Consider the following 25,942-nt stretch of genomic DNA (forward strand, 5'->3'; position numbering starts at 1 on the left):
TATTTATTTTGCTCATTTGATCTCATAGTAACATAGTAACATAGTAGATGACGGCAGAAAAAGACCCGCACGGTCCATCCAGTCTGCCCAACGAAAAACCTGTAAGTGTATACCTTACCTTGAATTTGTACCTGTCCTTTTCAGGGCACAGACCATATAAGTCTGCCCAGCAGTATTTCCCGCCTCCCAACCACCAGTCCCGCTTCCCATCAGCGGCTCTGGTACAGACCGTATAAGTCTGCCCTCCCCTATCCTCGCCTCCCAACCACCACCCCCTCTTCCCCCCAACTGCTCCGCCACCCAATTTCAGCTAAGCTTCTGAGGATCCATTCCTTCTGCACAGGATTCCTCTATACATATCCCACGCATGTTTGAACTCCGTTACCGTTTTCATCTCCACCACCTCCCGCGGGAGGGCATTCCAAGCGTCCACCACCCTCTTCTGCCCCCCTTCAATCTCATTTCATGTCCTCTCGTTCTACCGGGCTTAGTGAAACTTTTTTCTGCCAGAATGAAGAAAGCTGCTGCAGTGCCATAGCGAGGGTGCCTGACACCCGGGGCAGGTCACCGCTGCGCACCCTACCTTTCAGCGGGGGGGCAGGCGGGAGGGCCGATCCGCCCCCAGTGCTCGTCACTGGGAGCTGCATCGGCTCTGCTGCTTCCCTGCTTTCTCTGCCCCGGAACAGGAAGTAACCTGTTCCAGGGCAGAAAGAGCAGGGAACCAGCGAGCCGACACCCCCCCCAGCGCGTGCACCTGGGGCGGACCGCCCCACCGCCCCCCCTTCCTACGCCACTGAGCTGCTGCTTTATGATTCTCGTGGAAAGTGATAATGGTCTGGTCATCCCAATTCTTGGAGTCAAAATATGGAACTCTCTACCTATTCCCATCAGAACAGAAAACAGCTGTCTCAACTTCAGGAAGAGGCTAAAAACCTTTCTCTTTGAAAAGACTGCTTCATAACAATCCACCATGATTTCCACCTCCTAGTATCATCCATTATCCTTTCCTTAATGTTTTTAGTCTCATGCATTATTCCAGTGGTCTCTAATGTTTCTTATACCTCACACTAACACTATCTGCTTTTGCCTCACCTAGAATGTAAACTGCACTGAACCCTGGAAAAGGGGATATTAGCAATATAGAGGTATATAAAATAATGAGTGGAGTGGAACAGGTGGATGTGAAGCATCTGTTCACGCTTTCCAAAAATTCTAGGACTAGGGGGCATGCGATGAAACTACAGTGTAGTAAATTTAAAACAAATCGGAGAACATCATTTTTCATCCAACGCATAATTAAACTCTGGAATTCGTTGCCGAAGAACATGGTGAAGGCGGTTAGCTTGGCAGAGTTTAAAAAGGGGTTAGACGGTTTCCTAAAGGACAAGTCCATAAACCACTACTTAAATGGACTTGGGAAGAATCCACAATTCCAGGAATAACATGTATAGAATGTTTGTACGTTTGGGAAGCTTGCCAGGTGCCCTTGGCCTGGATTGGCCGCTGTCGGGGACAGGATGCTGGGCTTGATGGACCCTTGGTCTTTTCCCATTGTGGCATTACTTATGTACAAGAATTGACTTGAATTAAATTTAGCACTTCCTTGGACCATGTATATTAGAGAAATTTGTCCTAGCTATCCTATTCTATGTAGTTTGGCTATTTTCCTGCTCTGCTGTAGCACCAGTGGCTTCTGGGTTTACCTTCACTTCCCTACAATTAAGGATCCTCAAAGAAGCATCTCTGGTTTCTATATTCTTATGGCTTGAGGCCAATGGACCTTCCATTACATAGCTTCTCACTTTGGTCTGTGGTGACTAAAAAATGGCAATGCTGACAACGAGAAAAAACTACCTTAAAATTCAAAAACAAAGTGCTTAAAAAACATCTTGAGATGTTAGTCATTCCATAACTGCTAAAAATATACCTAAAACACATCTCTCAAGTTCTCAAAAACTTGTTAAAAAGGTAAAAAACCTAGTGGAATGCATTGATACTATCAGGCTTATTTTCGAAAGAGAAGGGGCGCCCAACTTTCGACACAAATCGGGAGATGGGCGTCCTTCTCTCAGGATCACCCAAATCGGCATAATCGAAAGCCGATTTTGGGCGTCCTCAACTGCTTTCCGTCGGGACGACCAAAGTTCAAGGGGGCGTGCGGAAGCATAGCGAAGGCGGGACTGGGGCGTGCTTAACACATGGGTGTCCTCGGCCGATAATGGAAAAATGAAGGGCGTCCCTGACGAGCACTTGGCCTACTTGGTCCATTTTTTCTTGCGACCAAGCCTCATAAAGGTGCCCGAACTGACCAGATGATCACCAGAGGGAATCTGGGATTTACTCCCCCAGTGCTCACTAATCCCCTCCCACCCTAAAAAAAAAACTTTAAAAGTATTTTTTGCCAGCCTCAAATGTCATACCTAGCTCCCTGACAGCAATATGCAGGTCCCTGAAGCAGGTTTAGTGGGTGCAGTGCACTTCAGGCAGGCGGACCCAGGCCCATCCCCCCCCCCCTACCTGTTAAACTTGTGGTGGTAAATATGAGCCCTTCAAAACCCACCACAAATCCACTGTACCCACATGTAGGTGCCCCCCTTCACCCCTTAGGGCTATGGTAGTGTTGTACAGTTGTGGGTAGTGGGTTTTGGGGGGGGCTCAGCACCGAAGGTAAGGGAGCTATGCACCTGGGAGCAATTTCTGAAGTCCACTGCACTACGAATGCTGGCTCCTCCCACGACCAAATAGCTTGAATTTGATCGTTTCCGAGATGGGCGTCCTTGGTTTCCATTATCGCTGAAAACTGGGGACGACCATCTCTAAGGTCAACCTAAATGTTAAGATTTGGGCGTCCCCAACCGTATTATCGAAACGAAAGATGGACACCCATCTTGTTTCGATAATATGGGTTTCCCCGCTCCTTCCCGAGGACACTCTCAGGAAAACTTGGGCACCCCGTTCGATTATGCCCCTCCACGCGTTTCAAAGATGACTCTGAGGCTTATTTTCAAAGCACTTAGCCTCCCAAAGTTCTATAGAAACCTATGGAACTTAGCCTCCCAAAGTGCTTTGAAAATATGCCTCTCTGTGTTCCAATGACATCATCAATGCGTTGCAACCTCTGAAGAATCAAAAAGTCTCAAAAACCCTTTAAAGCGTTTTGAGGAACATCTTAAAAACATCTCAAAACACCTTGGAACATCCAAAGTCTTACTAAAAACATAAAATATAATATCTATGATCATAAGATAAAATGAGGTAAGGAAAATCTTGTAAAAAGCTAGGCAAGCCAGTCCTTAAAGGAACGAACGTGTGTCGATCATCTCTTTAGTGAATATCAAGGCAAATACAAACAATAGGTATATTTTTAGTAGTTGTGAGGTGAACGGTTTTTTTTTTTTTACACTTCAGTTCTTTTAACCTTGTTATCTGTTGGACCAGACGTGGTGAAGTTTGTAATTTTCCACCAGCTGGATAAGCCTTTGCCCATTTTTAATTTTAAGCTGCTTTTTTTTCAACTGTTACTTTTATTTATGTATAGTTTTTAGTTATCCTATTTTTTCATGTGGTCAATAATTTATACAGATAAGGAGTCATCTCCAAATAAGAGATGGCTTTAATTTCTTTTGTAAATCTCTTTTATATTTGATTTGATTTTTATTTATTTACGTGGGGTTTTTTTTTAGTGCCCCTTATAAGCTAAAATCACTAGCGTTCCTTTGTAATAACTTAGGGGGTCTTTTTTGAGCTCCGGGAGTATAGATGGGGAAGGGAGATAATAGTGGAGGAAAGGAGGTTTTCAAGTTGAGACGGCTTGAGATTCAATTGGACCCCAGGGTCACAGCATATCTTTGAGCTGTGGGTCAACATTGGCCGATACATCTTGTTATTATTTCATGCTATTAGACCTTGTTCAGAGGTGAATATATTGTTGGCGCAGGGGAGAAGAGGGGAGAGTGTGGGGGGTGAGGGGAGAAAAATGGAAAATTTGGAAATGATTACCATTTTCTTTGTTTCTATGAAGCATGTTCTGATACCTAATTTCTGTAGTAGTGAATTTGTTGGAAATGTTTAACTTGCTGAAAATGAATAAAATAGTTGAGACATAACTTAGGGGGTCTTTTAATGAAGCTTAGCTTGAGTTAAATGCAGCAGGGCCCATGGGAATAAAATAGGCCCTGCTGCAGATAAATCAAGCCAAGCTTTAGTATATGACCCCCTTAGCCCCTGATGCAGCCGTTTCAAGGTGAAACATGGTCATGTCGGGCACAGATGTGTAAATCTCTGGGAGCCTTTGGATTTTAAATAAAGACTTTATCTTATCACGTCTGCCTTTTCCTAGCAAAAGACGGGGCCATTTTTTATGACTGTATGCTTCACTTTTAAGAATCTAATTAAATTTAATGTGATGCTGTTTTGATCATGTGCAAAACCCCTGGCAGCCACCCCTCTAATAACCTGAAAATGTAAATATAATGCAAGCAGCTGCAGAGAACAGATGCTGCAGTGCACAGGGAACGTAACCCAAAGAAAAATGTGAGTGCCTCGTATTCCTAAATCTACTACTGTAAAAAGGAAGAGGCCTAGGAAGATCTTCACCTGAAGCTGGCGAATGACTTGAATGTAGGGATATTTGGTGATGGATTTTGGGAGGACCATGGGTGTAAATGTACTTGAGTTGTTCTTATCTACAATTTCTGCAGGATATGTGTTGGCATTTTATAGAAACGTGAGGCATTTATGTGTCTTTGTGAAATGGTTGGCTCATTTGGCCTCTCCACCTAGGCAATGTGTTATATAATTACCACTGGTATTGGCTGATCCAAAGACTTTTTCAAAGAGGACGTTGAATGTATAGGAGCTTTGGAGGTCTTTGTGCAGCTGCCCCTGCTTTACACTGCTTATGTCGTTAGCTGGGAAGTGGAGACAAGTAAGCCCGGTGCCCATACTGAGGGAACCTGTCCTCCCCATCCCCCAATTATGTCTGTGAATGTACTAAAGCCCGGATGCCATTTCAGCTTGGTTGATCCCCCTCTTCTTGATGTAAGTGGTTCCCCCCAATCTCCTCACCGTGTTTAGTGGTGTTAATGTTCCAGGTGATGAACTGGTTGTGGAAACCTATATGCTCAACACCCTCGTTTATCTGCTTATCTTCATCTGGAGCGTCATTTACTTTTTGAGTCATCTTCGCTATCTTGTGACACATTACATATCCTTACGGCGATCTGCTTCTTCTGTTTCACATCCATCTGTCTACCCAAAAAGTCACTACTTGTCCCTGGGATCAGTTGCATGGAATCGTGCTACTCTTTGGGGTTCTGGAACCTTGCTACTCTTTGGGGTTCCGGGATCTTGCTACTCTTTGGGGTTCTGGAACCTTGCTACTCTTTGGGGTTCCGGGATCTTGCTACTCTTTGGGGTTCCGGAACCTTGCTACTCTTTGGGGTTCTGGAATCTTGCTACTCTTTGGGGTTCCGGAACCTTGCTGCTCTTTGGGATTCTGCCAGGTACTTGTGACCTGGATTGGCCACTGTTTGAATTCAGCTAGATCAGGGGTTCTCAACCCCAGTCCTCGGGACACACCTAGCCGGTCAGGCTTTCATGATCTCCACAGTGAGTGCATATTTATTGTGGATATCATGAAAACCAGACTGCCCTGTTGTGTCCAGAGGACTGGGTTAAGAAACTCTGGGTTAGATGGATCCTTGGTTTGAACCAGTATGTAACATGAACCTGAGAGGAAAACAACTGGGCAGACTGGATGGACCAACTGGTTCTTGTTTGTTGCCCTCTTGTTATATTGATATGTTGCCATTTTGACCTCCCTTCCCTGAGCCACTTCCATCTTTTTCATTATCCTGACAAAGGTGTGGCCTCCAGAACAGAGCACAATACATTTGATGGGGTTTCATCAGTGACCTATAAAGGGACATATTACTTCTGTTTGCCAGCTGATTTTTGTTTCTAAGCTGGCATAGGTTTATTCCCTGTACATTTGGCACTGCATAGACTTTTCCTGAGCATCAGGCGAGAACGCCACTAAGCAATCATGGTTTGAGCCTCTGCCAGAGTGAGGGTGGGGCAGCTGCACAAGCTCTTGTGTACCAGGGGCAGCCGCTTCAGTCTTACATGCACAGCTAACGGTGCAAGATCAACCTTGTGGCACATCGGGCATAAAAGTTTCAAGTAAGTCACTCTCTCATACTTTTCAGATTAGGGGAATGGGTTATTTTAATTGCTCACTTTACATCATCTTTAAAGTTTAGTAATGTTTTTCTTTACTGAAATAAGTATTTTAGAATTACAGATAGAAGGTGAGTGGGTGGCAGGATGTAAGAGGTATAATTTTTGCAAGATGTATCCAGAATTGTAGCCCTTAAACTTGGACTATGTGCTGTAGTCTAAGGAGTTAGTATGAATCTGTAGGGAAAGCCACTGAGAGATGAAATTTTAGTGCAACAGAGAGGCAGGGGAGAGTTTCCAGCACTGTGAGTCTGTGTTGATGCCCGTATTGAAAGAGAAGAGAGACCCTCATCTCTCAGTCACTCTGGTTCACCGTCAGTTGGAAGGACAGAGCTCTGTGTGCTGAGAGGCAATGTTAGCTTACAGCTCTTGACACATACCTGCATCTGTATTGTAAGAACATGTGAAAATGCCAATGAAGGTACAGAAAGAGTGTGTGAATGGAACATAAACTTTGCAGGTGCCGTTCTCTATAATACCCTTGTATCGGTCCATGGTGTGACCGCACCTTGAGTATTGTGTTCAATTCTGGTCACCGCATCTCAAAAAAGATATAGTGGAATTAGAAAAGGTACAGATAAGGGTGACGAAAATGATAAAGGGAATGGGACAACTTGCCTCTGAGGAAAGACTGAAGCGGCTAGGGCTTTTCAGCTTGGAGAAAAGACGATTGAGGGGAGATATGATAGAGGTCTATAAAATAATGAGTGGGCTGGAACGGGTAGATGTGAATCGTTTGTTTACTCTTTCAAAAAATACGAGGACTAGGGGGCATGCGATGAAGCTACAAAGTAGTAAATTTAATACGAATCGGAGAAAATATTTCTTCACTTAACATGTAATTAAGCTCTGTAATTCGTTGCCAGAGAATGCGGTAAAGGCAGTTAGCTTAGCAGGAGTTTAAAAAAGGTCTGGATGGCTTCCTAAAGGAAAAGTCCATAGACCATTATTAAATTGACTTGGGGAAAATCCACTGCTATTTCTGGGATAAGCAGCATAAAATGTATTGAACTTTTTTGGGATCTTGCCAGGTATTTGTGACCTGCATTGGCCACTGTTGGAAACAGAATGCTGGGCTTGATGGACCTTTGGTCTGTCCCAGTGTGGCAATACTTATGTACTTTTGTAGGTATATGTATGTGTTTTATATGTACATATATAAAAAAAAGTTGCATTAATAATATCTTCATTTGCACACCCTTTCTGTACTGGTACCATTAGGCACTGCCCCTCTCGTCTGCCCAGTATATGTATGCACAGTGAAAAGGATATTATATTGGCTGAAGGTTTGCAATATGTATGTGCCATGACAAATCTTCTTTGTTCTAAGGGTTACATATACCCTCTAATGCCTTGTGCTGATGAATTCAATATACATGTATCTATATCAGTAATGTTCAGTACACTCAGTCTGCGTGCACACATGCACAGTTACACAGGGCAAAACGTCTTGGGCAAGGGTTATTTTCAGGACCCATCCATTTCCTAAATAAATATAACAATAATAAAAGCCTGAGGGAAAAGTCCATTGAACATTATTAAATTTTTTTTGTTGTTGTTTTGCCGGGTTCTTGAAGCCTGGATTGGCCGCTGTCGGAGACAGGATGCTGGGCATGATGGACCATTGGTCTTTTCCCAGTATGGCAGTGCTTATGTTCTTAAAAGCTGTGAGCTTAGAGACTGACTCAAAAGGGGAGTTTGGCGCAGTCCCTCAAGCTGGTCGTCAGGGCGGTCATCTCTGAACCTATTTGTAATTTACTGAGATCAAAATACAACATGAGCAACAATAGAACTTCCCTAATGTGTGTTGGCTGTCATTGATATGTTGTTCTGTGTGAATTTTTTGATGTATGATGTTTCTGAATTTTAATGTGAATTGTTCATACTTTGGCTAGAGCTTTGGAGCTAGGAAAATAACAAATGAAATGAGAATTTAAAAAAAAAAACCCAAAAAGCAAATATGGAGGAGTGGCCTAATGGTTAGTGCAGCGGGTTGCAGACCTGGGGAACCAGGTTTGATTCCCATTGCTCCCTGATGTTCGGTAGTGGGTTGTGATCCTGGGGAACCAGCTTCAATTCCCTCTGCAGCTTCTTCTGACCCTGGGGGTCTTTTACTAAGGCACGCTCATGTTTATGGTGTGTGCTAAAATTGGGCGCACGCTAAACGTTACAGATGCCCGTAGGAATGCATTGGCGTCGCTAATGTTCAGTGCTTGCCCAATTTTATCACGCTCTAAAAACGTGACCGCGCCTTAGTAAAAGGGGGTCTTAACCCTCCATTGCCCCAGGTACAATATATAACGTAGATTGTAAGCCCATTAAGAACAGTGCAAAGGGCTTACAAAGGGGTGAACAAACGTGGATAAAGGGGAGCCGGTTGATATTGTGTATCTGGATTTTCAGAAGGCGTTTGACAAAGTACCTCATGAAAGACTCCAGAGGAAATTGGAGAGTCAGGGGATAGGAGGTAGTGTTCTATTGTGGATTAAAAGATAGAAAACAGAGAGTAGGGTTAAATGGTCAGTATTCTCAATGGAGAAGGGTAGTGTTATTCAAAGTGGTTAAATCGCGGGAGGATTGTGAAAAATTACAAGAGGACCTTACGAGACTGGGAGACTGGGTGTCTAAATGGCAGATGATGTTTAATGTGAGCAAGTGCAAAGTGATGCATGTGGGAAAGAGGAACCCGAATTATAGCTATGCCATGCAAGGTTCCACGTTAGGAGTCACAGACCCAAGAAAGGGATCTAGGTGTCGTTGTTGATGATACGTTGAAACCTTCTGCTCAATGTGCTGCTTCGGCTAAGAAAGCAAATAGAATGTTAGGAATTATTAGGAAAGGAATGGAAAACAAAAATGAGGATGTTATAATGCCTTTGTATCACTCCAAGGTGCGATCATACCTCAAATATTGTGTTCAATTCTGGTCGCCGCATCTCAAAAAAGATATAGTGAAATTAGAAAAGGTGCAGAAAAGGGCAACAAAAATGATAGCGAGGATGGGACGACTTCCCTATGAGGAAAAGCTAAAGCGGCTAGGGCTCATCAGCTTGGAGAAAAGGCGGCTGAGGAGAAAGGTGATAGAGGTCTATAAAATAATGAGTGGAGTTGAACGGGTAGATGTGAAGCGTCTGTTTACGCTTTCCAAAAATACTAGGACTAGGGGTCATGCGATGAAGCTACAATGTAGTAAATTTAAAACGAATCGGAGAAAATGTTTCTTCACTCAACATGTAATTAAACTCTGGAATTCGTTGCCAGAGAATGTGGTAAAGGCAGTTAGCTTAGTGGAGTTTAAAAAAAGGTTTGGACGGCTTCCTAAAGGAAAAGTCCATAGACCATTATTAAATGGACTTGGGGAAAATCCACTATTTCTGGAATAAGCAGTATAAAATGTTTTGTACTTTTTTGGGATCTTGCCAGGTATTTGTGACCTGGATTGGCCACTGTTGGAAACAGGATGCTGGGCTTGATGGACCTTTGGTCTTTCCCAGTATGGCAATACTTATGTGCTTATTTAAGTACCTGTAATAGAAATTGTAAACTGCAGGCACCTCAGAGATCAGATCGCTTATGGTATATCAAGTGCTGAAAATTAAAAAAAAAAAAATTGTATTCTATAATATCAGTAGAAGCCTTGGAGTTTCTTTACAGTAGGCATTGTCCCCTTAATTCTGTAAACTTGTGCGTTCACTTTGATGCTTAGGACACAAAGTTGTGTGTGCAGGTTAGAGAACAGTGTCAGTTACATGTGTAAGAATGTAATAATTAGTTACTAATTGGCACTCACACCCAGTTATAATCAGTGTTAATTGGTGCTAATTGGCACTAATTAGCAGTTATGTACATAACTGCCCTTATTTAAGATTCTAGAAATTGAGCGAACAAAATCAAAAGTACGCGGCTACGAGTGTGGACCTGGGAGGGGCATGGGAGGGTCAAGGGCGTGTCTAGCACTTGTGCGCATAGGTTATAGGAATGGTTCCCAAACCAGGTCCTGGAGGCACCCAGCCAGTCAGGTTTTTGGGATATTCATAATGAGTATTCGCAAGCGATATTTGCATGAACTGCTCCACTACATGCAAATCTCTCTCATAAATATTCATTGTGGATATCCTGAAAACCTGACTGGCTGGGGCGCCTCCAGGACCAGGTTTGGGAACCACTGGAATATTAGGAGTTACACATCTAACTGACAGCAGTTTAAGTGTGAACATTTACAGCAGCATACGTGCTTCTGTTTAAAATTAAGCAGTAACTGCGGACTTAGTATTCTGTAGCAGCAAATACCATTATAAAATTCACACTTATGCAGCATCCCAGCGCCTAACTGTAGGCAACCTCAAGAGCAGGGGTTCTCAACCCAGTCCTCGGGACATACCTAGCCAGTCAGGGTTTCAGGATACCCACAGTGAATATGCATGAGATACATTTGCATTCAGTTGAAGTAGGGTATGCAAATTGATCTCATGCATAGTCACTGTGGGTATCCTGAAACCCTGACTAGCTAGGTGTGTCCCAAGGACTGGGTTGAGAACCCCTGCTCTTGAGGTTGCCTACAGTTAGGTGCTGGGATGGAGTGGCCTAGTGGCTAGACGGTCTTGCAATCCAGAGGTGGCCGGTTCAAATCCCACCGCTGCTCCTTGTGATCTTGGGCAAGTCACTTAACCCTCCATTGCCTCAGGTACAAACTTAGATTGTGAGCCCTCCTGGGACAGAGAAATATCCAGTGTACCTGAATGTAACTCACCTTGAGCTACTACTGAAAAAGGTGCAAGCAAAATGGAAATAAAATAATAAATCAATAAAGGAACAATTTGAGGATTTTGTGGAATCTAGTATATTCCTGTATATTTACATTATGTTAATAAGGAGATTTTCTATGTATGTTTTTATTTTGTTATATTCACTTGATCTGTTTTCTTTCATATTTTCATTTGAGCGGGCAGATCGGTGCCTCTTGTTTTGTTGTTTTTTGGACGGGGGGAGTGCACGTGATAGTTCCCATGTAATATGGGACGCTGGATAGGACTGGGGGGGTTGGGGGTTGGGGGTTGGTTGTTGAAGGGTGGGGAAGAAAAACATAAAACTTTTATGATGTTTTTCTGGTTTCTTGACAATATTTTGCATTTGTGTTTTATTCTGACAACAGTATTTGTCTATGCTTCTATGTGTTGATATCATCAGTAAACAGATTTAAACACAAGAGCATATGCGTGTTAGTGTGATCGGCACCTAGGAAATCCTGAGGCTGGAATCTGGGCAGAGCCAGGGCAGTCTCGCGATGTACATGTGTTTACTTTATAAAATACTGCATTTGGGGCAGGTATAAATTTGTGAACTCAGAGATGATTCTGAGATGGGATGGAAGATGGGGATGCCAAAGTTTCCCCATCCATTGCTTGGCCATAATGCAGTAGGCGGGCAGAAGCACTAGGGGGCAAGTCACACAGGGCAAGTTTCCAGTTCGTAGTTGTGAGGGTGGGCCCATCCTTTTCTTCCTCAAGAGCAGACGCAAGGGGAGAGTGGGTAAAAGAGGCATGAGCCAGTCCTGATCCTTTGGTATTTGGAAAAAGTTACTGTTTTCCCGCTGTCTTCCTCCCTCATTTCTTCCTCTTGTGCATCCCACTGGGGGTTAGGATGCACCTGTCTCTCTTTTACCAAACCTCTCCTTGGACAACCACAGGGTTCCTTTTACCAAGGCGTGCTAAAAAGAAATGGCTTGCAGTAGTGTAGGCGTGGATTTTGGGCGCGTGCCGATCCATTTTTTTAGCGCGCATGTAAAAAAAGGCGCTTTTTTGCCGAAAATGGACGTACAGCAAAATCAAAATTGCCACGCGTCCATTTTGGGTCTGAGACCTTACCAGCCATAGGCCTAGCGGTAAAGAATCTGGGCGGTAATGACCTACGCACCAGAAAATAAAAACTATTTTTCAGACGCGCGTAGCGGACGCGCACCGAAATTTAAATTACCGCAAGAGTCATGCGATAACCGGGCGGCAATTCCAATTTGGCGCATGTTCGGCGTGCGTAGGCACCTACGCGGTGTAGTAAAAGGGGCCCACAGTGTATCACAACCTACAAAAAAACCTGGTTGTTAAAAAAGCTCAGAGGCCTTAGTAGATTTATTATCAGAATATGAGAGCTTATATGAAACAGACTGAGACTTCTTCCTGACGGAGCAGTATATGTCCCAGGGCTGTTGCTGGTTCTCGTTTCCATGAGTTGGTTGGGGACGATTGCAATTAGGTAATGAATTCTAAGCTCTTATCTCCAAGAGGAACTCTCTGTTTTCTCCTTAGACAGCAAAAGAAAAAAAAAAAAAATTACCGAACACGTCCCAAGTGGCTTGATTATGTTGCCACCAATTGCCTGGCCTGGGACTTTTCAACTTAGAGGAAGAGAAACTTACTCAACCTGTATGCTTTTCAGGACCGACAGGAGATGTGTCTTTCTTTTATTCTCGTTGCTATTCAGATATTTTGGTATAATTGTATAAAAGATCTTTCATGCATGTTGTAAGCATGTAAAGGCCTCATAAAGTTTTCTTAATGCGGTAATGAGAAGAAGCTTACTTTTACATCACCTGAGGGTACGCGTGTTTGGAAGAGGAGTATGGGTAGAACACTGGATTAGTCACAAAGTGCACACATAGGTTATATAATACCCACCTGGGTGCATTCTTCAACTGCTTATGTTTCCTGCAGCTCCCAAGCTTTTCGGCCATGATTTCAGCTAGGGTTACCATATGTCCAGTTTTAACCGGACATGTCCTCTTTTTGAGGACACTGTGGGACATCCAGGTTTTTCCAGACTGCCCACAGTGTCTTCAAAAAGAGGACAAATTAGTCTCCCACTGGCTACTAGTGCTGCTTCAAAATGGCAGCCAATTTGAAGCAGTACTGGGCAGCAGCATCGCCGGGCAGGAAAGAGTGGGCTCCTTTCCTGCCCCAAAGAGGCCACTAGACCACCAGGCCATGATAAAGTAAGGTAGGGGGAGGTGAGGGAGCTGTAAAAAGAGGTGGGTGGATGGAGGATAGAAAAAGATTTGGGGGGGGGAGGGAAATATATAGAAAGGGGATGGCTTTCTTTTGGGGAGGGCCAAGTCAAGGTGATTGTGTGGGGTGGGGGTGGGGAAGGGCGTGGTGGGGAGGGGGAGGGGTGTGGTGGGGGAGGGGCATGGCTATTGGTGTCCTCTTTTTTTGTCAGGGCAAATATGGTAACCCTAATTTCAGCTGCTTTTGTGATGCCATCTTGCTGGCAGGATATATTGGTAAAACATAAACTTCTTGTGAAGAGATTATAAATGAAATTTATTATTTTATTTTTATTTATTGCATTTGTATCCCACATTTTCCCACCTATTTGCGGGCTCAGTGTGGCTTACAATACATTGTAATTAATGGAAATACAATTTGTTACAAATCAGTTATGGATTACTTGTGAGAAGTTAAGCGAAGACAAGGTCAAAGTATTGTTAGAGAACAGGACAAGGAAAAGAACAATGGGACAGTGGAAAGAGACAACGGGAAATTGATTGGGTAATAGAACATTAGCAAAAGAACATTCGGCCTGAGCTTGCAACTTGGGGTTTATAGAATAGTTCTGAAAGGACCTTATCTCTAATGAAAGAGTGCAAGATGGGAAATTGAAGAACCCTAGTGGAAGACCCGAATGAATGGAAAATGAAATTTGCTGATCATGCCCTTGAGATGCTGGTGCTAAATTTGCTAGGAGAGCAGTGTGGGGCCATGACAGAAAAAGCGTTTAATATCTGGAAATAAGGCGCTAAGTAAAGAGGGAAAGTGAGCGCACAGAGGAGTGGAGCACCAGAGCTGAAACATTTCAGACGCACCTTGCAATTGAATACCCTACCGTGTCAGAATCCACTCTAGCAAGACTGGAGATTGGGACACATAAAGGGGCATAATCGAACGGCGCCGGCCATCTAGATGGCCGGTGCCGCAAAAAGCGGTCCCGAACCCTATTTTCAAAAAAGATGGCCGGCCATCTTTCGTTTCGATAATACGGTTGGGGCCGGCCAAATGTCAAAGATGGCCGGGTTTGAGATGGCCGGCATCGGTTTTCGCCCATAATGGAAACTAATGCCGGCGATCTCAAACCCAGCCAAATCCAAGGCATTTGGTTGTGGGAGGAGCCAGCATTTGTAGTGCACTGGTCCCCCTCACATGCCAGGACACCAACCGGGCACCCTAGGGGGCACTGCAGTGGACTTAATAAATTACTCCCAGTTGCATAGCTTTCTTACCTTGTGTGTTGAGCCCCCCAAAATCCCCCCCAAAACCCACTCCCCACAACTCTACACCATTACCATAGCCCTTATGGGTGAAGGGGGGGGGGGTTGGAGGGCTCCCTTTACCACCACAAGTGTAACAGGTAGGGAGAGATGGGCCTGGGTCCACCTGCCTGAAGTGCACTGCACCCACAAAAAAACTGCACCAGGGACTTGCATACTGCTGTCAGGGAGCTGGGTATGACATTTCAGGTTGGCATAGAGGCTGGCAAAAAGGTTTTTTTTTTGGGGGGGGGGATTGGGTGGGAGGGGGTTGGTGACCACTGGGGGAGTAAGGGGAGGTGATCCCCGATTCCCTCCGGTGGTCATCTGGTCAATTGGGGCACTTTTTTGAGACTTGGTCCTGAAAATAAATGGGCCAAGTGAAGCCGGCGAAATGCTCGTCAGAGCCGGCCATCTTTTTTCCATTATCGGGCGAAGCTGGCCATCTCAAAACCACACCCCGTTCCACCTTCGCTACCCTGCCGAAACGCCCCCTTGAAGTTTGGCCGGCTCCATGATGGAACACAGTTGGCACCGGACAAAATCGGCTTTCGATTATACCGATTTGGCCGGGTTCAGGAGATGGCTGGCCACCTCCCGATTTGTGTCGGAAGATGGCCGGCGATCTCCTTCGAAAATAAGCAGGATAGTTTACACGGGAAAACCAAGAATAGTTTGCCTTTCTCTTCTGCTTCCCTAGATATATATCAAAACTCTGAATCCAGTACTATAATTCTTATTTAACCAACTCCTGTGTATTTGCATGGACCCAGGGATTGAAGGCTTTTGATTCTGAGCAGAAGAGGTCAAAGTAGTTCACTAGATACAGCCAGATCGCAGACCCGAAAAGGGAAATATTTTAAGCACTTTTGTGAGTTCTTTTTGGAGTATTTTAACATAATGATTCCGACAACGATGTTTTCTGGGAGGTCTACAAATATTCGTGTTTGTGCATCCCAGGAAGTAGGCGCCTGTAATTCATTAGAGGCATGGCCAGACAAACTGAACTTAGCAACTCAACCAATACAAACAATTCACCCTTCATGCCATGACACATGTTTAGACCTTTGTTGGATTCACCTATGAGAGAACAAACCACACAAAGTTTCCATATCAACCAGCTGGTCCTGCAAACCACCTCCCCTGGGTTCCATTACTGCTTCTGGGATGAACCTCAACACTTTGCTAATGAGCTGCTGCCATGGCAACATCACCCAAGATCAGAAACACAGGGAAAAACAAGGTGATGGTTCCATGAGGGAGCGGGAAGAGGTATCCCAACACTGCGTAAACAGGTCTCAAGAATTCAGAAATGACATGTAGCTATTTTCTCTTCAAGAGATAAGGTTTAAAATCAACATAAAATGCAACCCAAAGGAAGATAGAAATGACTTCCCTCTTTCCAAAATTTAGGACACAATGAAGTGCCTGAAGGATTTGTCCTAGTACCAGTTCTGCTCAATATGTTTGTGGGCAATATGAACAAAGGGTAAGAAGGAAAGGTTTGCCTTATTGCGTATGACACTAAGAGCTGAAATAAAGTGGACGCCACTCAGGAAGTAGACGGAATAAGAACTGGTCAAAAAATAAATAAGCTTAAAGACTGCTTGGTTGACTGTTTGGCAACTCAGTTTCAATACTAAAAACAAAAACAGAACTCTACATTTGGGGCACAGAAAGCCAAGGAAGTGGTACATGATGAGAAGACAGGAATGATGGAAAGATACTGGTGTCCATAAAGCAGGAAAGAGAACTTGCGTTGATTATATTTGATGATTTCTAGGCAGAAAACAGTGCAACATGATTGGCCGAGGCATAGCTAGTAGAAAGCTCTCCAGAATGATAGAATGGAGATGGTCCAAGAAGGCACCAAAAATATTTATTTATTTGTTACATTTGTATCCCACATTTTCCCACCTATTTGCAGCCTCAATGTGGCTTACATAGTACCGGAGATGCGTTTGCAGGCTCCGGTGTAAACAAATACAGAGTGATGATAAGATAACGTTCATGTAGTTCAGCCACATAAGGCAATCTTGCAGCGAAGGAGTTGTGTTATGTTCATTACGTTTTTTGGTTTTGTTGTGTTGCAGAGATCAGGTGTTTATGGTGGATTGTTAGGGTAAGCCTTGTTGAACAGATAGGTTTTTAGTGTTCTCCGGAAGTGTAGGTATGTGAGGTATGGACCAGAAAGTCATATGAAATGAGACTTTAGGAAATAGCCAGGTGAGAGGAAGGGAGGCTTATGATGGAGACATTCAAATATCTGAAAAAGATGAGTAATTCACAAGAAACAAACCTTTTCTAAGTTGTTAAAATAGGGGGCAGGCTGAGGAGCAGCATCAGGCAATATTTTTTCAAGGAAAAATTCACTCTGCTGCTTCCCAGTACCTCTCCACTCTTGTCTGTCCCTACGCCTCCCTGTGTCCTGCCCTTGCGCAAGTTACGTCAGATGAGGGCGGGACACGGGGAGGGAAGGCCCGAAGGGAGGCGATCTGCAGACTGCCGCTGCTGCGCTTCTTTCAACCGGAGCGAGGTCAAGGTGAGGCGCTATGATTTGAATTCAGGGGGGCCCGGCCCGGTGGTGGACAGAGAGGAGCGGGTGGAGGGGACTGTGGCGCCGGGTCACCCTTGGAGGCCCGGGGAATTTTGTCCCCCCTGCCCCCCCCTCTCGGCGGCTCTGCTGTGAATTATTTCTTAGTTTTATAGAAAATACCACAGTTTGCATATATACAAGTTTCTAATGGGAGCTCTGTAACTCAGAGTAATCATAGAAAGCTACTGTTACACAGCCCTGAACGCCTTACCCTTACAGAAAGCAAATAAAAACTTAATTTAATTCTTCCAGTGCTGAATTTCCCTCCTGATCTGTTCTTGGCACGATTAAATGCACAGTGATAATTAGCTGTGTGGCACAGAAAGTTCTAATGAATAATATACGACTAATGCATGTTATAAGTGTTTTGGGCCATAGACGAAATTTCAGATACAAATCCTTTGCTCCCAGGTCCTGTCTGGCAGCGTGACTGACACAGACAGGCATGGAACCCTCACGGACATAGGCGACACGTAATGCTTTAAAATGAGATAAAAGGGAATAAAATTACATTTGTCAACCCGCACTTTCTGTATTTGGACCCTGGACTGTGATGCATTTACTAGTTTGCAAATCTTACATCCAAACATCACACAGAATTAATCTCTGTTAGCTAAAACACTCCCCTCATCAGTAGCACAGAGGCACCCAATCACTTGAAGCATTTCTTCTGAAAAGATTATGTAAAGGACAGAGGTTCAGGTGCACTCTGTCACCGTAATAACCTCCACTGCCTCAGGGAATGGTACATTTAATCCTCAGGAGGGGAAAGAGGTGATTATGCCTGGCACACTATATTTATCAGTCAGTCCAAGAGAGGAACTGCGTCATTAAAAGAGGGAACCCCCCTCCCCCCCTTTTTCTGCAGAGGTCACTCCAAGGAGGAGAAATTCATGAACTGGGGGAAGCCGCTTTGAAAGGTTACTTGTGGAAATAACTTCGTGCTTTGCATAGGGGAAACATGACAGAAAGCAGAAGACGCCTAGACCTTAGCAAGGTTATTTCAGAAGAGGGTCGAGTACTCCAGGTCTAGCCTCTGTTTTAAAGAAAAGTGCTCCCTAGATCGTGGAGATCTTTCCTTCTCTCTGATTCATGCGTGGAACATGTGAGAGGCTTTCTGGAATGTTTAAAACATTTCTAATTTGTAAGGGCAATATAGGGACCCTATGTTCCTTCATAAAATAAACACCCAGAACCAGCATCAGTAGTGCTCAAATCCTCCAAAGAAGGTGCAAATGTGTATGTATTTTACAAAATATGAATGTTTATCCGTAAGCCCAGCCCACTCTACTGCCACCCTCAGGAATACATTCACATGGTGTTTGTTTAAATATGCAGTTTTGTTGATATAATCCTTATATGCAGGCACTTGGCTATGTAATTTTATAAAGGATCTTTTTGACATGTAAAACATGGTTTACACACAGAAAAAAAAACTTGTTAAAATCAGTTTTTAAAGCATATTAACCTTCTCATTTGTCATTTAGCCATGCCCATGTACAGGGGTAGAGTGATCAGGCAACCGGGCAGTGCCCAAAGACACAGAGCAGTTAGGGTCCTAGTACCGCCCTCCCGCATCTCTGTGGGTTTAGTGGGTGTCTGAGCACCCCCATACTGAGCAAATGCTTTGTCTGTGTCCAGGGAGGGGTAATTTGTGTTGAGCACAGCATCCTAAATTGTTTCAAACAGTTGGCTCTTATGGCTTGAATTGAGCTGGAAGCCCCCAAAACAGTAAGGGGTTTAAAAAAAAAAGCATTTTTTACGAGCTGCTCATTTTGATTTTTCCACTGTTGTACAGCACTGGAGAAAACTGTTCAGTGAACTGGGTTTCTTTAAAAGGGCTATTTATTCAAAATATCTCTAAGCAGGTCCAACATGCTACTGTTCTGTAACTGATCGCCTTCTAGAGGCCATGAATAGGAGCATCTGACATGGGCCCATAATAATCTGTATCCTTTTCCCTTGCAGGGTATCAAGTGGCTGAGTGACAGACAGACTGGATATGGCGCTGAGCAACCGGCAGATATGGCTCCTTCAAGGTACAGCCGAAGCAGGCAGGCACTGCGTTAACTGCCGTAGAAATTGTAACCAGCTAACAGCCTGCAAACCGTGTCAGAAATATCAGGGGCAAGAAAGATCTGTAACTGGGCCTCAAAAGTGAACCCCTCCACTGTGCCCCCCCCTTAAGAGAATTAAGACACAGGCTACAGTACGAATCATCTGAAAGCAAGAAGTACTAGATTCAAACCTCCTGGCTTGATTGCATCTTTCTCGGTTCCATGATTAGGTTTCCTTCCCTATTACTGTTATATAGAGTGTTTTCATACATTGCATAAACTCTGGAATTCGTTGCCAGAGAATGTGGTAAAGGTGGTTAGCTTAGCGGGGTTTAAAAAAGATCTGGACGGCTTCCTAAAGGAAAAGTCCATAGACCTTTATTAAAATGACTTGGGGAAAATCCACTGCTTATTTCTGGGATAAGCATCATAAAATGTATTGAGCTTTTCTGGGATCTTGCCAGGTATTTGTGACCTGGATTGGCCACTGTTGAAAACAGGATGCTGGGCTTGATGGACCTTCGGTCTGTCCCAGTGTGGCAATACTTCTGTACTTATGCATCGTCTATTATCTTCCTGATTCCCCTTTTTAATGGTCTGTGACCTGTTGTGCCTTGTCTCTCCTACTGGAATCACTGATCCTTCTCTGCACCAAATTCCCCTTCCAAATGTTCCCCTTTTTCACATTCTCCTGTGCTGCACCAGTTGCAAGGCATCACCTTTCCCTTGCAGGGTCTGGGTTTTGTACAACAAGTTATTGATTTCTCAGTGGGTTTACAAATAACATCCTTGTGGTGCATCTTTAATGTTGTGTTGTACTGCAAAAGTAATTGAAATGTCCTAGGGGAGATGAAAGGTAGGGTGTTTGAAGCTCTTCTGTGCCCTGAGGCTTCAGAAAAGTGCAGGTTGCTTGGGCTGGGAGTGTTGGTACCTGCCATCCCAAGGACTGGAGTTCCTTAAAGTATGCGTTAGAATCGTGTGCCGCAGCTTAGAAAGCAGCTTCCTAACACATGAGTAACTCCAAAGTTTTGCTCCCCAATGTAGTACCTGAATAGTATGCAAATAGATTGGTAAACAAAATGTGGACTGACATGGGAGAGAGAACTGGATGCATTCGCACACAGGTCTGCACTTGCAACAGCCACATCTTCTGCACAGATCAGCACCCAGCGTGGCATTGCACATATATCTGTACATCTGCAGAAATGCTGATCTGTGCATGAAGGGGGTCTTTTACTAAGCGGTGCTAAGCCCAATGCGAGCTTACCGCTCATTTAACTGGAATTAGATTGTAAGCTCTGTCGAGCAGGGACTGTCTCTTCATGTTCAAGTGTACAGCGCTGCATACGTCTAGTAGCGCTATAGAAATGATAAGTAGTAGTACACTTTGGGATTCTGGACTCTTCCTACTCTTTGGGATTCCGCTTGGAATCTTGCTACTCTTTGTCCTTATCCCTTACTTGTCCTGTTTGTTGTCCTAATTAGATTGTAAGCTCTGTTGAGCAGGGACTGTCTCTTCATGTTCAAGTGTACAGCGCTGTGTACGTCTAGTAGTGCTTTGGAAATGATAAGTAGTAGTAGTCTTTGGGATTCTAGAATCTTGCTATTCTTTGGGATTCTAGAATCCTGCTATCTTTGGGATTCCGGAACCTTGCTACTCTTTGTCCTTATCCCTTATTTGTCCTGTTTGTCTGTCCTAATTAGATTGTAAGCTCTGTCGAGCAGGGACTGTCTCTTCATGTTCAAGTGTACAGCGCTGCGTACGTCTAGTAGCGCTATAGAATTGATAAGTACTACTGCAACAGCCCATTGGTAGTTCCCACCCCCAGCGTGTACCATTTCTGGCGCTACAAAAATATTTTCGTTTTGTAGCGCCAGTGTTTACCAAGTGGTAATCGGGCAGTGCTGCCCGGTTAATGCCAGGTTAGCGCAGGAGCCCTTACCGCCAACTCAATGGGTGAGGTGAGTGCTCCTACCTGAAATGACCTTGCGGCAAGTGCTTCACTTGCCACACAGCCATTTCTTTTTTAAAAAAACAGCCTTTACCCGCTGCAGTAACAGTCTCAGCAATTCTTTCCGAGGGAAACATTTCGCAACCTGATACAATCAATGGGGCTAAGCCACTTAGATTACTGCAATGGAATTTATGCGGGATGTAAAGAACAAACCTTAAAGAAACTTCAGACCGCTCAAAAGACGGCAGCTAGGCTTTTTATTTGGTAAAACGCAATTTGAAAGCGCAAAACCCCTCCGCGAAAAACTACACTGGCTCTTAATCAAAGAACGCATCGCCTTCAAAATCTGCACCCTGGTTCACAAAATCATCTACGGAGAAGACCCGAGTTACATGGCAGACTTGATCGACTTACCAATTAGAAATACATCCGAATCAACACGATCTTATCTAAATCTGCACTGCCCAAGCTGCAAAGGACTTAAATACAAAACAACTTACGCATCGAGTTTTTCCTACATAAGCATTACCAAAAGCCTTGAAAACGACATACGACCACCTAAAATTCCGGAAATCACAAAAAACCAACCTGTTTAAAAAGGCATACCCTACCGATCCAACTTAAATGCCTAATCTCTGCAACACAACCAAACTAAAGCACGTAATGGACATAACACAACTCTTCCGTTCTCCGATTCCCTAATGTGTCTGTGCCACATGAACTTGATCTTACCACAACATCACCCTGTATTTGTTCACACCGGAGCCTGCAAAGGCCTCTCCGGTACTATGTAAGCCACATTAAGCCTACAAATGGGTGGGAAAATGTGGGATACAAATGTAACAAATAAAAAAATTTAAAAAACCTTTGCTGCAGCTTAGTAAAAGGACCCCTAAATTTTGGTGATAGCAATATTCATGCACAGAATAGAATTCCAGTGCATGATGCACAGATGTATTACATGGGTGCTGACACCACTTTTTCCCCTCAGATTTGTGTACACGTGCAATTCTCCACAGTCCAGCGCTGTGCTCTTTATTTCAGCACACGTTTCCCTCAGTTCTGTCTTTTTTTGTACCCATGGTCTTTATGAAAGCCTGAAAAAGGTTTCTGAGTATATATGCTCACATGCAAATCACAAAAATAGTGAATAAGTCCACCACAGCAAAACATGTCAATAGCAAAATATCAAACAGTGGATTACATTGACCCGCCAAAAACTGTCGAATTGCCCAAAATAGTGAAGGAAAAGACCTCAGAAGTCTGTATTACTGCAGCATATTGCACCAGATACAACCTCAATCGTTGGGTCAAAAACCTCCATTATTTCCAACAAAACTTTTCTTTTATAGCAAAATCTTCCTTTTATGACATTGAAATAATTATTTAACGATGGATAAAAACCAGCGCTTATCTTAGCAATGATCACGAAAGAGAAGAAACACTAAGGGACCCTTTCACAAAGGCACGCTGAAATATGGCTTGCGGTAGTGTAGATGCGTGTTTTGGGCACGTGGAGAATCATTTTTCAGCGCACCTGTTGTTTTTTTCTTGTGGAGTCTGTGGTTATATGGCTGATAACCACCTAGTCTCAGAGAAGGCTGTAACATCTGGGAATTCTTTCTCTGATCCTTCTACTTACCATAGGAAATATACCATTTGGACAAGTGGGGCAATAGGGTTTCTGCCTCCTTACATCCACCCCAAGATATAGTGGGCCAGCCACCCCCAAGATATGGGGTGGCAGAGAAGACAGAGGCTATGTTTCTTCCGAGGGAAAAGTCTTTATTCCTTACCAATCCAGATAATAACAAAACAAACAGGCAATAACAAACAGCAATTTGTTATGAGAGGGAGAGAGAGAGACCACCGCTGTAAAGATTTACTCACTGTTGATCATCTCAGCCTCTGCCTAAATACAATACGACAGTGACTTATATACCTTTTTGTACAATGGATCGGGCATCAATTCCCTCCCAAATCATGCAGCTTGCAACTTCAGCTAATTTCTAAGTCTTACTGCATTGTTTACATAGAATGGAACACACTATCTGAATGTTATGGAACACAACATCTTATAACAAGTCCAAGGGTTCTTTTACAGGAGATTGTAGCCGTCATTTTGCCACAGGAATTTCTCCAAGACCCAGGTCTTATCATTGTTTTGTCTAGTAACCTCAACACATCCTCGCTTTCAAACTGTGTATACATTTTTAGTGTCCTTGTGATGTAGAGTCAGTGGCACCAACTCTGTCAGGGAGGGGAAGAGCGCTCCTTGCTGTAGATCAGCATGACTTCGAATTCACAGCTTTCAGCAGAAAGTACAGAAAGATGCAGCTCTCGGGCATTTTAAGTTTGAGCCTTTAGCTATGCAGTTCATGGGTCATAAGTGACCTGTCAGTGGTCAGAAAAGTGCAAATCAATTCACTGTAAAAAAAAAAAAAGGCTTTTAAAAAATTTTTGCTGAAAATAGACGTGTGGCAAAATGAAAATTGCCACACGTCCATTTTGGGTCTGAGACCTTACCGCTAGCCATTGACCTAGCGGTAAAGTCTCACCCGGTAACCGGGCGGTAATGACCTAGGCGCATCAAATGCCACTTGGTTCACATCCGATAAGCGCATCTGAAAATAAAAATTCTTTTTTGGATGCTTGTATTGGACGCATGCCAAAAATGAAATTACCACAAGAGCCACGCGGTAACTCCATTTTGGCGTGTGTTGGGCACACGCAGACGCTGTAAAAGGGCCCCTAAGACTAACTTTTTACACCTCCTCAGACCTTGCATTAAAGACCCAGAATTGAGGTCAGACTTCTGGTCTTCTCTGCATCTGCACTGACTTGCAAATCGTTTCATTATCATGAATTTAAATGTACTGTGTGCTGACGTCTATGCAAAGCTTTGCAAGCGTCTTGTGTGCAAACTCAAAACTCATTTTTGCACTGTGCACCCATCAAATTGTGTACTAAATCCAAGCCTACTGGTGTGCAAAGTCTAGTGCACTTTTCTGCATTGGTCCCTCTGTATTGTATTTATCTTCCTGGGCTTGTCAACTCCACATCTTCTTCTATTTCCTTACTTTCTGCGCAGAGGTCTCTTCTCATGTTGTTTCAGCAGACATTATAATTTCACTAGGTGTATAACTATGGTCCAGTGACTATGGGTCATAACCACCGATTCAAAAGGACACAACTCTTACACGTGTTATCCCCCAGCATGCCCAACAAAGGACGGGGCTTGTCATCCTTACCTGGGGATCTGATTGGGTTTTGACCAAAGAGTAGGAATTGCTTTGGTTGGCCTGCAGTATGTTAGTGACTGAAAAGGTGGGAGCTAGTAACTTACTAGTGGCCTAGTGGTTAGGGTGGTGGACTTTGGTCCTGAGGAACTGAGTTCAATTCCCACTTCAGCCACAGGCAGCTCCTTGTGACTCCGGGCAAGTCACTTAACCCTCCATTGCCGCATTGAGCCTGCCATGAGTGGGAAAGCGCAGGGTACAAATGTAACAATAATAAAATAGATACTATTGGAGATTCTACATGGAATGTTGCTACTATTGGAGATTCTACATGGAATGTTGCTATTCCACTAGCAACATTCCATGTAGAAGGCTGCGCAGGCTTCTGTTTCTGTGAGTCTGACGTCCTGCACGTATGTGCAGGACGTCAGACTCACAGAAGCAGAAGCCTGCGCGGCCACATTGAGTGGCCTAGTGGTTAGAGTGGTGGACTTTGGTCCTGGGGAACTGGGGTCAATTCCCACTTCAGTCACAGGCAGCTCCTTGTGACTCTGGGCAAGTCACTTAACCCTCCATTGCCCCATGTAAGCCGCATTGAGCCTGCCATGAGTGGGAAAGCGCGGGATACAAATGTAACAAAAATAAAATTACCATAGAATGGGATTCATAAGTATTGCCATACTGGGAAAGACCAAAGGCCCATCAAGCTCAGCATCCTGTTTCCAACAGTGGCCAATCCAGGTACAAATACCTGGCAAGATCCCAAAAATGTACAAAACATTTTATACTGCTTATCTCAGAAATAGTGGATTTTCCCCAAGTCAATTTAATAACTGTCTATGGACTTTTCTTTTAGGAAGCCGTCCAAACCTTTTTAAAACTCTGCTAAGCTTACCGCCTTTACCACATTCTCTGGCAACAAATTCCAGAGTTTAATTACACGTTGAGTGAAGAAAAAGTTTCTCCGATTCATTTTAAATTTACTACATTGTAGCTTCATTGCATGCCCCCTAGTCCTAGTATTTTTGGAAAGCGTGAACAGACGCTTCACATTTACCCGTTCAACTCCACTCATATCTCCCCTCTGTACTTGGTCTTCAGTTTTAAGGTTATTCACAATCAATTTGCTTTGAAACCACTGTGTGCAGATATATCTCACGGATAGTCATTATAGAAATCCTGTGAATCAAACTGTCTGGGCAGATTCCCCAGGGCTGGGAGTTGAGAACCACTGCTGGTGAACAATGAGCAACAATATTTGACTGAAATCTTACAAGGTCAAGATAAGTTTACTTTGTCAAGCTCCAGTTGCCTCTGATGGGCCCTGGTGGCACCTAGAAGTAAAATAAAATAAACTATGCTTTGGAATTTCTCTTCCAGGTTTCCTTTTGCTGTGCTCTCTGTTTGTAGTGGAAGCTGTAGATACTACGACTGCTGATGGTGGACTTACGCCAGACACCAGTACTGGAGCCACAGGCCCCACAGTAGGTAAGGAAGACCCTAAGTCTCTCTCTCTCTCTCTTTCTCTTTCTCTCTCTCTCGTTCTCTCTCTCTTTCTC

General features: G+C 43.9%; 1 long non-coding RNA gene across 1 annotated transcript; it reads left to right on the forward strand.

Moving 5' to 3' along the window:
- Window positions 1-6,097: 6,097 nt before the first annotated feature.
- Window positions 6,098-25,820, forward strand: LOC115479499. The gene is made up of 3 exons (XR_003943704.1): window positions 6,098-6,183; window positions 19,101-19,171; window positions 25,764-25,820. It is a non-coding gene; the product is annotated as an uncharacterized LOC115479499 (long non-coding RNA).
- Window positions 25,821-25,942: the final 122 nt, after the last annotated feature.

Source organism: Microcaecilia unicolor, chromosome 11 (assembly GCF_901765095.1).
Source record: "Microcaecilia unicolor chromosome 11, aMicUni1.1, whole genome shotgun sequence".
Lineage (NCBI taxonomy): Eukaryota > Metazoa > Chordata > Amphibia > Gymnophiona > Siphonopidae > Microcaecilia > Microcaecilia unicolor.